Below are 15744 nucleotides of genomic sequence, written 5' to 3' on the forward strand. Positions count from 1 at the left end.
ACCAGCCCCTGTGGGTGATCTTATCCTCTTAACCTAAGGTGCTGCCTCTTGGTCACTCTAGGAAGCAGGAGGGGAAAGAAAGCTCACTGCTGAAATAGCACATCCATTCACACTCCATTATCCTAAAATTAGTCACATGATCACCTCTGGCTGTTAAGGAATAAAAGGCAAGTACCTTTTGATAGAGTGACAATAGGCACAGATAAAAATTGGATTCTGTTACTGCAGTAGGTTTGCAATTGGATTTTAGAGAGATGACCTGCAGTTTCTGCCCCTGTGGGGTGTCCAAAAGTTTAAGAAGTTAGATTATCACTTAGTATTGGTCCCTATTGAAACTTTTAATGAAAACAATCACTGTTGAACAGAATCTACTGAAAATTCCAAGACTTCATTTTAATCAAGCAGCATTTATTCTCCAGTGTTCTAACAGATGATAAAAGATGGCAGTGCTCTAGCTCTATGCCTCAGCATTTTAATGCTCCATAGAAGATGGAGGTTTAGGTGGCCCCATAGACCTGGAGAGGGAGCCCTGAGCTACAGGTTGGGGACATCCAGCATAAGAGTCTGAGTTGAGTGCAAGAGAACTTGGACACCAATAAATTCTCCTCTCTCCTTGACCCCTGAGGATGACAAGGAAAAAAGGGAAGCTCCTAGAAAGAGTTTTGACAAAATAAAGCCAACATGCAAATTATTTTTGATGTTCATTAGACCTAACCTAGATTCTCCAGTATGGGATATATAGTATTTCACTTGGAATATTAATAACTTGGACTTTTATTCATCCTGTACAAAGTTCTAAAGGGATCTAAAACATGAAAATTTTCTTAGCTTATTTCCTGTTGGAAATAAGCAATTGGTAGCATTTAGTTGTGCTTTTACTCGTTTATGTTCTGCTTTTTATTTAGGACAGTGAAAACACCAGGCTTGCTGTATTTGTTGAGCATTTTCTGTGGGTTGCAGCTGACTTCTTTAGCATTTATCAGGAATAATGCTTATTAAGCAGCACCCTTTGGACTTGTGGAAGGGAAAGGAAGGAATCAAGGGTTAACAGGGAGTAAATGCGAGCTCAGAAGTCCCATTTGGATTGTTGGGACTAGAATGACCATTCAGATTGGTCATATCTAGATGGCCAGAACTTTGTAACCCACAATCATCAGCCTCTGAATATGAGACTCCCCAAGAATGGCCATGACCTCGGACTAGGTAGCTCTCTGGAGCTGAGGCACTTCAGAAGGGCCTGATAGCTGCAGCAGTTCAGTACCTGGGAAACAAATTTTTTATTGAAGAGGGATCTGGGCAGAGTATTTAAAAGTCCCCACTAGGGTTGCATGGGAGTATTTGTAATAGTGACTTAGCTAACCGTAAGAGCTCACCAGAAGTGCATTTCGATCTCATGTAACTGTCTGCATGGGACTTGTTTAGGTTGCAGAGCCTGGATTCTTTTTATCTTGTTCCTCTACCCTCACCAAGGCCATTGCCAACAATTTGATGTTCAAAGCTCCATTGCTGCTATGGTCAGTTCAAACAGTGGGACAAAGTGTATAGATATGCTCACTGTCCTGAGGCCTGGACCCCAAAGCAAAGCAGACCACCACCAGTCACATCCACTGCAGATCATGCAGTTTTGTAGCCATGCTTACCTGTAGGGAGGCTGGGAAATGTAACATCCAAATGCTCAGTTACACAGGTCCATTACTGTGGAAGGCAAAATGGATTGTGGTTGGCAAGAAAAGTCTTTGTGACAATGAGCCAGCAACTCCATTTCATGCAGTCTCTGCATGCATTTTGGATGTGCATGATACACAGCTCCATCTCACCGAATATACTCTCCTTGCATACCACAGGTCTTGTTTATCTCTTCGTGCATCAAGCAAGCAGCACGTGACATGGCTGGTCTGTGTTTGGAATCTAGTTATCTACTTATTGCCATCTTGGTAGGACTTGTACAGAGAGTTTTGAACATATTCTTGCATGGTCCCTACGCTGAGCTGGTCATTTCATTGGTCTAGGATACTATTTGGGTGTTGTGGTTTTTAAATGGTCCCCAAGTGATACTCTGATGCTACTAAGCTTACTAACAATTGGTTTAGAAGGAAAAATGAACTTCTAGATAAATTAGGGGTGTGTGTGTGTGTGTGTGTGTGTGAAATTTTCCTTATATTTTGGTTCAAGTAGAGGAGGAAAGTTAAATGGACTGAACCTTTTAGGAAAGTAGATCTGGCTTTAGGTATGATGTAACTTAGGAACTGAAAGGAAGTCCCCAGAACTTGGGGTGTATTTCTTCCTCTTCTCTCTCTCACTTTTCTCTGCACATCCTCCCTGAATCTCTGTCTGTCTTAGCTGAACCTCTTCATGTCTTCTCTTTTCTCAGTCCAGCTGTGCTGCTAAGATGTTGTGCAGGCAAGCGCCTCTGAATAAATCCAATATCCAATAGAAAAACAGGTTTTCCCTTTTTTTTGGGGGGGGTTTATTTGTTTTTAGCCAAATATGATATAAATACAAAAGAATGTACATATGGTTTAAACAATAATAATGAAACCAAGTCCTATCTATCCACCACCCAGATCACTATCATACCATAGAGACCTCATGCTTTACCAACCCATCATACTCTTTCATCCAAAGTACCACAAAAATTTCATTCATATATCACTTAGTTTGGAGTAATTTTTACTTTGTCTAAATGAAATCACACCATATATATTCTCCTGAATATGACTCAAAACACAGATTGGTGTTTCTCAAATTCATCCACATGGGTGTGTCTGCCTTTTATTTTCATTGGTGTATAATATTACGTTGTATGAATTTGCCTCAAATTCATTATTTGTCCATTTCTCTATGCCATGGACATTTGGGTTTCCATGCTTTTTGTTATTTCAATTAATACTACTGAAAAAATTATTATTATTACTTTTTTGATACCAGGGATTGAACCCAGTGGCACTTAACCACTGAGCCACATCCCCATCCCTCTTTAATTTTTTTATTGTAAGACAGGGTCCTGGCCTGGGGTTGTGGCTCAGCAGTAGAGTGCTCGCCTAGCGCGTGTAAGGCCCTGGGTTCAATCCTCAGCACCACATAAAAATAGATAAATAAAGGTATTGTGTCCAACTACAACTAAAATAAATAAATAAATAAATAAATAAATAAATAAATAAATAAAGACAGGGTCCTGCTAGGTTGCTTAGGGCCTTGCTAAGTTCCTGAAGCTGGCTTTGAACCTGCTGATCATCCTGCCTCAGCCTCCTGAGCCACTGGGATTACAGGCTGTGCCATGGTGCCTGGCTGAAAACATCATTGTGTTAGTCTGGAGTATTCAAGTAAAATAGGATATTCTGGGATGGAAGATACTATCCAAATCAACATCCAGAGCATTCTCTCAATTCACATTCCCACTCGAATGGTATGAGAGAGCTGTTTTTCCTTTCACTGCCAGGATTTAGAAACCTCAGACCTTTAAATATTTACCCGTCTTTTAGTAAAGATAAATACACCAAAGATAAATAAATGAATAAAAAGATATATTAATAAGAGATAAAGAAATGTAAGAAATAAATTAATAAAATCTTTTTATATTATGTTTTTACTTTATCTTCCATAATGTTAGTTGAAGCTCATTTTTTTCTATTTCGTTTGAGAAAAATTTATTCATGTCTGTGGCCTCTTTATTTTGGTATGGAATTGTGTTTTATCTTATTACTTTAAGTATTCTGGATACCCTCCTATTGTCAGTTAAATAGACTGCATAGCTTATCTCAGTTGGAAACTTTGTTTTGGTGTCTTTTGATGTAAGGGGAAGTACTGTACTTTAATGTACTTGAATTCATCCATTTTTCCTCAATGATCTTGCATCTTGTTTCAGGAATCCCATTTTCTATGATTCTACCTTCCTTTCTGGCTTCTTCTCAGCAATGAGAAGTTTTACCATTTTCATTTAGATGTTTCACAGAGCTACATTTGATTTTTGTGAATAGTCTCTGTTAGGAAACTAGTCTTTTTGCATAAATGGACACACAATTCTCTGACTCATTTATTGAATGATCCAGTGATGAGTGACCTTCTGCTTCATTGTCCAATAAAATAATGATGATAATGGAACTGCTGTATTTGTTGTCCATTGCAATGTGATATATTTCTCCAAAACCGTACAGTTTAAAACAACATTTATTATCTCTCAGATTCTGTGGGTGAGGAATTTGGATGTCTCTGACTCAAGACTGAAGCATGGTCTTGATAGGTTGTAGTTTCCTTTGAAGGCTCTTTGGGGACCCATCCATCCTCTCCCAAGTATATTCATAATATGGTTGTTGGCAGGATCTAGTCTCAGCTGGGCAGTTGGACCAAAATCTTTGGTTTCTTAAAACCAGAAGTGTCCCTCCTAATTTGGAGCAGGCTGTCCACAGAAGAAATCACAGCATAGCAACTTTTCTCAAAGCAGATGAACAAGGGAATGAAAAAGGACATCCTAGTTGGCATCTTCAGCCCTATTACATCCTCATCTTGGAAGTGACATCCCATTACTAATACTTCTGCTACCTTCTGTTCATTCCTGAAGTTAGAGTCTCTCTTCCTAAATCCAGTTCCTACTCAAGGAGTGTGGATTGTGTATGGATGTAAATGGCAGGAGGCAGCGTACATTCAGGGCCTCCCTGGAGTCTGCATCTCACACTGTTCATAGACTTTTTATTAGGACTCAGTGAATTACTAGATGGAAAACATTGAGATGTTCATGGAATACAGGAAGCACATCAGTTAATGTTTGCTGCTATTGTACTGAGCACCATCTGTCTGGCACTTGATTCACATGCAATTTTCCATACATGAGTGTGTGCATGTCTAGGCTCTATTAGTTATCTGTTTGTCTATTTCTCTATTTCTAAGCTGTGATAATCAATATTATATGACTGGGCTAAAGGATGCTCAGATAGCCGACAAAACATTATTTCCATGTGTGTTGGAAGGGTGTTTCTGGAAGAGATTGGCATTCGAGTCAGTAAAGATTGTCCTCCCCAGTGTGGGTGGGCATCATCCAATCTGAGGGCTTGAGAAGAACAAAAGGGTGGAGGAAGGGCCAAGTCACCTTCTTGAGCTGCAATACCTATCTTCTCCTGTCATGAGAAACTGAAACTCTTGCTCCTAATTCAGGGACAATATTAGGAATTTTATTACTTTGCATAATAAGTCTTCATAACTGGTAAACTCCCTCTAGTCTCCATCCTGGGCTTGATGCTCCTTGTCAGGGATTTCTTGGCTAATCTTGTCCTTTGATCCTCAATCTAAAGATTAGAGTCTTGGACTGGGGTTCTCTCCATGTGGCATGAGGCTTGGGCCTCACCTGTATGAGGCTCTGGATTCCATCCCTAGCACCCAAAATAAATACATAAGACAAACAAATAAATGTTAGTCTGATGGCCCATACTGGGACCAAATGATTAAACACGGCTCTGCTGAAAACACAGGGTAGCTCTGCTGACAGAGGATGGCATGAAACAGGGTAGGGCCTCTGTCCCAGCCCTCAGCCCTCATGGACCACTGGAGCTATTGGTTGAAGGTCCAGGTACTTCAGTTTTGTCTCCATGCAAAGCATGACAGAGAATGAGTGTGGGCCGGTGATTGGAACTGAAGGTTGGAGCAAAGTATTAGGAATGTGTATGTATCACTGCCAGGGTCCCTTTGTCAGTCTCTGATAGTTGCTCCTTGTCCCACTGCCCCAGAACTTCTAGAATGCTCATGATCACATGGTGGGTAGGCTGGAAGAACAACACTGCCTGGGTAATTGGTCAGCTCAAGAACTGGTTTTAAAATTTTAGGAAAATTTAAAATCCAACAATCTGGAGTTGTTTCAGATTCAGCTGAACAAGCAGAAAGTACAATTTCCTTTCAAACATCCTTTTTCTATTTTGGAAGAGGACCTCTAGGAATTTTAGTTTCACTCTTTATAAAGTCAAAAAGCAGTAGAGGTTCTTAAGGATTGCTAAAACTCTTTCCAACGTTTTGGACAAAACACAGGTAGGAAAGCAATTAATGTAGGGCCTAAATGTCTTATTTTTCGTAAAGGTTTTTATACTGAGGATCCAATCCAGAGGCATTTAACCACTGAGCCACAGCCCCACCATTTTAAAATTTTTTATTTTGAGACAGGGGCTCTCTAAGTTGTTTAGGGCCTTGCTAAGTTTCTGAGACTGGCCTTAAACTTCCCATTCTTCTGCCTCAGCCTCCCAAGTCACTGGGATTGTAGTTGTGCTACCATGCCTGACTTTCAAGCCTCTTTTAGAAGGATATAAACCTTCAAATAAATGTAGAATAGGGATTATAGCTCAGTAGTAGAGATCTTGACCAACACGAAGGTCTTGGGTTGTATGGTCCTAGCACTGCCAAGAAAAAAATAAATAAATAAAAAGCTGGGGATGTAGCTCAATGGTAAGAGTATTTGCCTAACATGTGCAAGACCTGAAGTTTAATCCCCAGCGCCAGAAAAAAGAAAAACAGCAATTTAAGAAAATCTTTAGATTTTCATCTAGTGTTTGCATCTTATATGAAAAACTAAATGGAGATTGATGTTGGAGGAGGTAATCATTCTCCTCATGTCCTACCACCAGGAAATGATATTTAAAAAATGATGCTCTTTGTTTTGAACAGAATTTTCTCTGGCCTGAGAAGTTAGTTTCTTGGTATAAACGACATATGAGCAGACATAATGGGGAGTTACCACAATTACATGGGATAATATTTGTTCAGCTATTTGAGGAATTCCATAGCTGAATCTTTGCTAATTAGATTCACCACCTAATGGCTATTCTTAATTCATGAAAAACATTTTCAGAGGATTAATGATCTGGATCAAGCAGAAGTACAGGGTGTTGTTCACACATTTGAATGACTCCTCAAAAACTGAGGGGGATGGGCCTAGGAGATTTTTATTACCCCAGACTCCTTTGAGTTGCCAAAATCACAACCATTCATTCCCTCAATTTCTATATTTTTGTCCTGACAAGAATAGGAACTCCTCTTGGTAAAAATAATTTAGAAATAAAACAAAACAAAACTACGTGTACTATTTTATAGTAATATGGCATAATACCAGTCCAAATAATTCTCCTTTGATTGTGTTTGCTGAAGAAAAAACAAAAAGGAAAGGAGGAATCAAGAAGAGATGAATTTTTATTCATAGTGAGACATGTTTTTCCTTACAATGTTGGAAACCTCCATAGTTTGTTCACAATGGGAAGAATAAAGAAACCAGGGATTTTTTTTTTTTTTTTTTTTTTTTTTTTGGCGATGCTGGGAACTGAACTCAGGGCTTTGCATGTGTGAAGCAAGCACTCTACCACTGAGTTACGTCCCCAACTCCCTTAAAACCCAGGAATTTGACAAGGACAAAAATCTCTGCCTCTCTGTGGTGTCTGATGGTAGCAGTTGTGTCCTGTTGGTCACCGAACCTCAGTGCTACACCAAGGCACACTTGGCTGCATTTAACTGCACTTTCATGTTCTAAAGAGAAGATGGAGTTTCCGTGGGGCTCTGAATCAAAACAAGTCTCGGGAAATAGGTTTTAATTATAGCAAAAGAATTTTGATAAGGATAAAGCTTTATATTTGTTAGAAGATGGGGACAATAGGATGGGTGAGGGGTTTGAGCCAAGATTTATTTATTTGTTTTTATTTATTTTTTTCTTTTTTTTTGGTACTGAGGATTTAACCCAGATCTGCTTAACTTAGCAGCATCCTTAGCTAGCTTTTTTTTTTTTCCCCCTAAATTTTTACATAGGGTCTTGCTAAATTGTTTAGGTCTTCCCTAAGTTGTTGAGGCTGGCCTCAGACTTGTAATCCTCCTGCCTCAGCTGCCTAAATTGCTGGGGTTACGGAAGTGCACCCACCCCCCTGTGCCCAGCCAACCATGATTATTACTGATGTGGTGCAGGGCTCTTTCTCCATTTGGCTGGACGCTCCCAGGAGGGGGTGTGTTTACCTAGATGTCCTGAATGGGGTGCTGCTGCTGCATCCCTTTGTTCTCCTGGTCCTTCCAGATTACTTCATTTTATGAGGCACCTAAGAATGAACTGTATGTATATCATGGGCTCATTATTGGTTTCATTTCCAAAACTGATAGAATTTTCCTGCCTCTTGTTCTCCTAAACACTACTAGTTTCCCACTTCTCAGGCATTTGTTAAATGTGTCACCCAAGGCATTTCTATGCTAATGCAGTTGTTAATGGTGCTAGACAGGAAATATTATATTCTCTTTCACAGGGGCTTGGGGGGGGTCCCCCAAGATGAACACTTCCCCACAGATATATATATATTATTTATATGTATTTATATTTAATATATTATATTATATGCCTGTGTATAGTACATAGCTTTGGATTTCTACGACTGATGAGCTTATAATTAATAAATAGCGATTGAAGAGCCAATTGGGCAATGTATTATGATTGTCAATTCAGATTATTTTTCTGATCATAAGAAAAATTTTTCATCCTCTGTTAAGTAACGTGATGTGCCACATACAATTAAACTTGTCATCTGAGTGACTAAAACAATGTTAGCCATCTGATCCAAACTTGTCATAAGAAAGAAAATTAAACAATAGTGATATTTTAGATTTCATTGGCAGGTTCAACAGGTCGAGGTGCTTATTAAGATGTAGATGTAGGCTGAAGCTGACAGGTAGCCTGTTCTGGGAATTCCTTGCTTACTAATGCAGGTGATGTACTTTCATCCCTTGTATCTGTGCATTTATGTGTGTGTGTGCTGCTCGTGCGTGTGCACGTGCATGGATGAAAATGTCAGAGAAAAACAAATCCAAGTCCATGTTTGGTGTTGGGTTGTACTTGTAAATCTGGGTCCTCTTTTAAGATAAAATCCTTGTGAAGGCAGCTCAATGTCTGCCTCTTTTCCCCATAAATCCTTGTTGTAATTATTTGTTGTCCTGCAGCTCTGCATGCTGGAATCAGTGTTGGCATGGAATGGTCAAATACAGTACAGTGCACTTGGCAGGGGTGGGGTGTGGGTACACACACTGCTGAAAGGCCAGCTGGGCTTTGCCACCTGCCACTCCCAGTTGTTTGCTTGGGTCACCCCCACCTTTGGGGGAGGATATCTGGATGTTGCTGGAGAGAAAATGCAGCCTGGCAAAGTGCTATGATATTGTGAAAGATTTGGCAATTTACCCGCTGTTTTATTTCCTCTGTGACTTTACACACTCTAGAATATTTTCCCCTTTTCCAACACTCATTTTCAACCTACTGTGATTCATCGTGTTATACACCGTTCAACAAGACACTTCAACAAGAAGATTTGGCAAAATAATTCAAAGTTTAGTAAATGGAAAGACAGAAAATAATGAGGGTGTGATTCCTTAGATACTCTCTTTTCAGTATATCTTGATTTTTAGTAATTGTAGAATTCATTCATACTATGTATCTCTTTATTTCTTTACATTGCCTGGAAAGGCCTTTCTCTGAGAGGATTCAAACTAAAAGTGAGAAAAAAATGAGCTTTAGATACAGGATCCATAGAAGTTAGAGGCTTACTTGATGAGATTTGAGTTCACGGTCCACTTAATAACTGGCATGCAAGGCCACAAAAGGGAACTTCAGCTCAGAACATACTGGAAGGCCCTTGACTACCAACACTTCCTCACCTTGGATTTAGGTAACTTTTGCAATTGGAATCACACTTCTTCTTGAGGTCTATGTATCAAATGTCACTTATAGATCATTTATTTTGTATATAAGTGTAGTTTTATCAACATAATAATATGATTTTTAGTATAGGATTAGAGAAACTTTAAAAAAAGATAAAACAAAAACAATACAAATATTTTTGGCAACCAATAGTCCAAATTTAAAATTTTGATGTTTCCCATTATTCTTTTTCTCTAGTTACTGAGCAAGTTTTGAAGAAAACTTTGTTCTTATTTTCCTAGATGTTTTATTTAAAGTGAGAAAGCCCAAAGAATGAATTTGAACCACTTATGTAGTATGTTTTGAATAATTCCAGCTCTATTCAAAGTTTAGAATTCCAACTCAGTATCATCCATAAGGTCAAGTTCTCCAGTTTTACTTAATATTATTATTTGTTGCCAGAAAGAAGCAAAAATGGGAAGTGAATCCCATTCCAAAAAATTGATATAACAGCCTTCGGCACAATGATGGTATATAACAGATGTGATTTCTGTTTAAATGTATTAATAGGAAATTCTTAAAATGCTTATGAACCACAAAAATGCTTATTGTGAACCACAACATATGATTTAGAATTCTTGTTCCCAAAGATAACAAATATCTATTACTCAAAAAAGGATTCCACTGGGTTGGAGGATAACTCAGTGGTAGAGTGCTTGCTTAGCATCTGCAAGATCCTGATGGATTCTCAAAAGAACAAGACAGAAAAATAAAGAAAAATAATTTGATACCATGATTAAGGAAGCTTTGAGGATCTTGATGTTGAACAAGAATATTGTTCAGAACTATATATGTTCCAATATGCCTTGAAGGGAATCATGGGCTACACTATTGTCCAAACCCATAGGACCAAATAATTTTTCTCCCTGGGGTTACATTCAGTGACTATCATTTCAGAGATCATGCTTTGAGGGAAATAAATTTACTTGTATTTCCAAATCATAGTGCAAAATTTCTTTGAAGATAAACTTTGGTTTTAATTTTATTTTCACTGTATCAATTTTATTTTGGTTATTGTTACATTTGAAGCTGAATTTCCGACCTTGAAAATAAAGTGTCATGGGATTGGGGAGTGTTGCTCAGTGGTAGAGTGCTTGCCTAGCACGTGTGAGGCCCTAGGTGAGATCCCTACCTTGCAAAGTGAGTATTTCTGGCTGGTTATGGTTGCTTTGAAGGAAGAAGAATCTGTTTGATCCAAAATAAAACATTTCACAAATCATTTAAAGTTGACCGTTATTTGGCAATTAAACATGGTTATTGAAACATTTTAAGAAATGAACATTTATATAAAATAAAACTATAAAACAAAACGTAAAGAGTTGAATGTCAATGAAAATATTGGTCAGCAATAGTAGTTGCATTGATTCAGTGGCTCATAAAATGTATTTATCATCATTAGGTGACCAGGTCCTTGGGATTTCAAATGATGAATTCATGCCTAGATCTGAAAATTTTAATTTGGAGAAACTCTTAACTTAATTGAAAATCAACTCTTTCACCAATGAGATTTCCCTTTGGAGGTTTTCAATTACTTGTCTCAAATTCTAAGTCTTTGAATATGCTGGTTATTATTTTTTTTTCAGATAATGTTCTTAGGCTTTTGAACAGAGAGGAGAAAAGATACCCCTCCAACCAAAAAAACCCAAATTTTTACAACAACAACAACAAAAATACAATCAAACAACAACAACAAAAAAAAACAACAACCAAAAGAAAAACCATCATCACCACCAAAAAAAAAAAACAGGCTATTTTTTTCTCCATTGGGTTTATTTTTATTCCTAAAAGTTCTTAAAACCACTGAAATGTACAAAAGATGTATACTTGCCCCAAACAAGGCTATTTTGAATATAAACATATAAACATGTATGACTTTTTTGCTTACTTTGATTGAACCCCGGCCTTGCAAATGTTAGGCAAGCACTCTATCACTGAGATACATCCCCATTCCCCATGTGTGATTTTTTAAATAGAAGTTAAATGTCTAACGAGATTCCAGAAACTGTTAATAACATGCTTTGGCCATAAAGATATAATGTGCCATAATTCACAAGGGATAGTAAACATCAATTGGAAAGGATAGGACACAGTGTCATCTATCCTTGCCTATAATAAGTGTTCCTTACTTGGCAGACAATATTGTCATTAACTTGGGAAACATGCCTCACTGAAGACTAATATGGGATGACCTATAAGCAAAATGACTGCATGGCTTATGAAAACATATGAAAAGACTAAAAAACAAAATAAATAGCATGCATCTGTTGACTGTTTGCTGTAGCTCACATGGTCTCCTTGAGCTTGATACCACTGCCTCGCACATTTAGTTAGGCAAACATGATTTGTGGAGGTCCAAACACATCTCCGGAACCAAACATTTGGCATTAAAAACTAAAGATCACATAATTACTAAAGTGACCATTTTAGGATGTGATTTTTTTTTTTAAGTGCTTGCTTGCTGTTTCTTAACCGTTTCATTGGATATTTCATGAATGGTTACCCTTGACAGGTGAGTCGATATCCAGAGAGCAGGCAATGTTGTTCAACTAACACCTTGCCTCCCTTATGCACAGTGTTTTAAATTGTCTCTAAGAAGTAGTGCTTACGATAGATCTTCTGATAACTAGGATTTATTGGGAAAAGGCTCTCAGGAGGAGGGAGTTTGTAAGGGAGTGAGCCAAGCAAGGGCATGGTCTCAGGTGAAATCTAAGAAAAGGAATAAAGCAGAATAAAGGGATGGAGAGAAATGGCCTGGTGGAGCAATTTTAGATTATGAATATCTCTCTGAGTTGGTGACATAAACACGGACCAGATGGTATGACTATCTGGCCAGAAGGTGTGTGCCAGAGGCAGAAGGAGCATATGCAAAGGCCCTAATGTGAACACCTGTTTGCCATTTTCTGGGACTATTAAGGAGACCAGTAGGACTGAAATGGAATGAACCAGAGAAGGGTGGAAGGAAATGAGACTGGACAGATGTCTAGGATGCAGATGGTTGTGGATCTGGTGGAACCTGTGGTGGAAAGTAGGATTCTAACCTGGTTCACTGGAAGGTCAACAATTTACTGTGTGTTCCTCAGCCTCTCTAAGCGCTTATCTTGTCATATATAAAACGAGATAAAGGACTGGATGTTCTCCCAAGTCATGCAGGCCCTAATGTTCTATGACTCTAAAATGAATAAACTTTATTTCTTCATCTGTCTAGTGAAGATGGGTTGCTATTAGTCCTGAAGAACAATAGAGAGGCACTGTGAACTCTCCCAGAAAAAGAGCTTATAATATCATTGTAGGAGGGGAGGGGACAATTTTTAAGAAGCTGTTGCCATTTTAGAAGCAAGTTGAGATACTCAATATCCCAGGTACAAAACCAGTCGTGGTCATGGTTTCTTCCTGCCTTTAAATTTTTACTTGGAGTAGTGGCTTAAAGGAAGTTCACACCTAGTTGATTGATTTTAAGATGATGTGGTAGCAGAAAGATCAGAAAAGGAGGGGCATTTCAAATCGTTTATGTGCAGAGTGTGTGGTCTAGTAGGAAACAAAAGAGAGGTTCTTCTTGTTGGTCTTCAATAGCATAAGGAAAGCGAATTTTGGCGGGAAATGAGAAGAGTAGATCCCCATGTGGTGGGCATTGGGGTAGATTTTAAAAGAAAAGAAATACAAAACAACTCATGAAGTCCTCACTTTTCAATGCAAGATTGCATTGAAATGTCAAAGACTGAGATGTATCAAGACCATAAAATATTTTTGTACTATGACCTTTAAAAAATTGAAATATAATTCATATATCATAAAGCTTACCCTTTTAAACTATAACATTGAGTATTTTCTGACATAGTCACAAAGGTGTGGGATTATTAAGCTATTGAATTTTAATACATTATCATCATGCAAAAAGAAATCCCATATTTGTTAGAAAATATTCCTCATTCTTCTACCCCTGACCCCTGGAAATGAGTAAAGCACATTGCCTGTTCTGAACACTTAATATAAATGGAATCATACACCATATGGCTGTTGTGCCTGGCTTCTTTGACTTAGCATAATTTTTTCAAAAGATATCCATGTTTTAGCATTCCTTTTTACTTCTAATAATAATTCCATTGTATGGATGGGTCACATTTTGTTTTTTTCATTTCTCCTTATTCCATTAACAACTTGAACATAGATCAATTGACATCAATGAGTTGAAGGAAGAGCAAGAATGAATAAAAAGGAACACATGATGGAGAGTTGGGATTACATTTTATCCTAGTAGGTGAGATGTCTCTGGTCTAATACCTAGGTCCTGGATTCACTTGTTGTGCAGGGTGAGATATAGTGGTTCAATTTCATTCTGCTACATATGTATTTTCAGTTGTCCCAGCACCATTTATTGAAGAGGCTCTCTTTTCTTCAATGTAGGTTTTTGGCGCCTTTGTCTAGTAAGAGATAACTGTATTTATGTGGGTTTGTCTCTGTGTCTTCTAGTCTGCTCCATTGGTCTTCATTTCTATTTTGTTGTCAATACCATGCTGTTTTTGTTACATCATAATCAAAGTGCTAAACTCCAAGGAGAGACTTCTGAAAGCAAAACCAAAGAAGTTACTCTCTCACATGCAAGGGATCCTCATTATGCCATTCACAGATTTCTTATCATAAACTATGGAAGTTTAAGGCAACATGATGATATATTCAAAATGCTGAAAAAAAGAAACTGAGGATCAAGAATTTTATATTTAGTATAACTACCTTTCAAAAATGAAGGGTAAGTTAAAGTAGTCTGAAGCAAACAAAAACTAATTTGTTTCTAGCTCTATAAGAAACTCTTAAGGGAATTCTTAAGGGTGTTAAAAAGGACAACAGACAGTAACTCAAATATATGTGAATAAACATAAAACACAAGAAAAGTTATTTGCATAGATGAACATAAAAATAGTCTGAATCCATTTTATCTGCAAACCTTTTTCTGCTACATTATTTGAAAGGCAACTACATTAAGCATAATTTTAAATCTGCGCTTGAAGGAATTTTGCATTGTATAAAGAAACAATCTGTATGGCAATAAAAGCCTAAAGGAAAGAGAGGGGATGGAGTTATAACGTTTTTTGTGTACTATCAAAATTAAATTAATATTAATTTGAGCAAAATTGTTATGTGTTGATAATAATTATAATCCTCAGGGTAATCACTAAGAAAATAAATCAATAGACTATGGTAAAACAAATAGTAAGGAAATAAAAATTATATGCACTAATTTTAACACAGAATGTAGCACTAATGGAAGAGGAGAGGAACAAAACAAGAAATGAGACATGCAGAAAGTAATCAAATCATATCAACAATACAATTAAATGTGAGTGGATTAAAGATGTGATCAAAAGGCAGATTAAAAATGTGAATTGAAAAGTGATCCAACAAAATGCTGTCTAAATGATTGACCATATATTCAAAGACACAAATGATTTGTAAGTAAATAGATGGAAAAAATTCAAACAAAAGAGAGTAAGACAGCACAAAAACCCAAATGAAATAGACTCTGTGCCTTACGCTGTGAATTGTTCATTACTGATATTTTAATTTTCAACTTCAGGGTTTCTATTTTGTTCTTTAAATTTTATCTCTTCACTGATATTTTCTAGTGAGACCACATGTTCATACTTAGTTCTTGACACAAGGTTTACTTTAATTCTTGGAACATCTTTAGAATATCTGATTAAAGTCTGTGTTTAATACATTTAATACTAAATGCTTGGCCCCAATGTTTCCTAGTCTTTGCTTAAGGACCCCATATGTGCATTGGAACATCCCATCAGTGCCCAGACAGGCAGTTTGCAACTCTGCCTTAGACTTCATTTCTTGCTTGTGTTGAGCCTTCAGTCCAGTCAGGTGGGAGAGTTTACATGCTGTTTAGATTTCTCCTGAACATGTGCTCAGCCCAAAGCATGTATATGAACTTCTAGGTTCAAAGTTAGATTCAGGAACTTTTCTATGTCCTCATTTGGTAACCCAGCTGTTCTTTTTTTTCATCCCATTCGTCCCCACTTTTTCTTTCATAGTTTCATGCAGGTACAATA

This window comes from Marmota monax, unplaced genomic scaffold, assembly GCF_021218885.2.
Source record: "Marmota monax isolate L192 unplaced genomic scaffold, Marmota_monax_Labrador192_F-V1.1 WCK01_AAM20220418_F8-fsc00005, whole genome shotgun sequence".
Lineage (NCBI taxonomy): Eukaryota > Metazoa > Chordata > Mammalia > Rodentia > Sciuridae > Marmota > Marmota monax.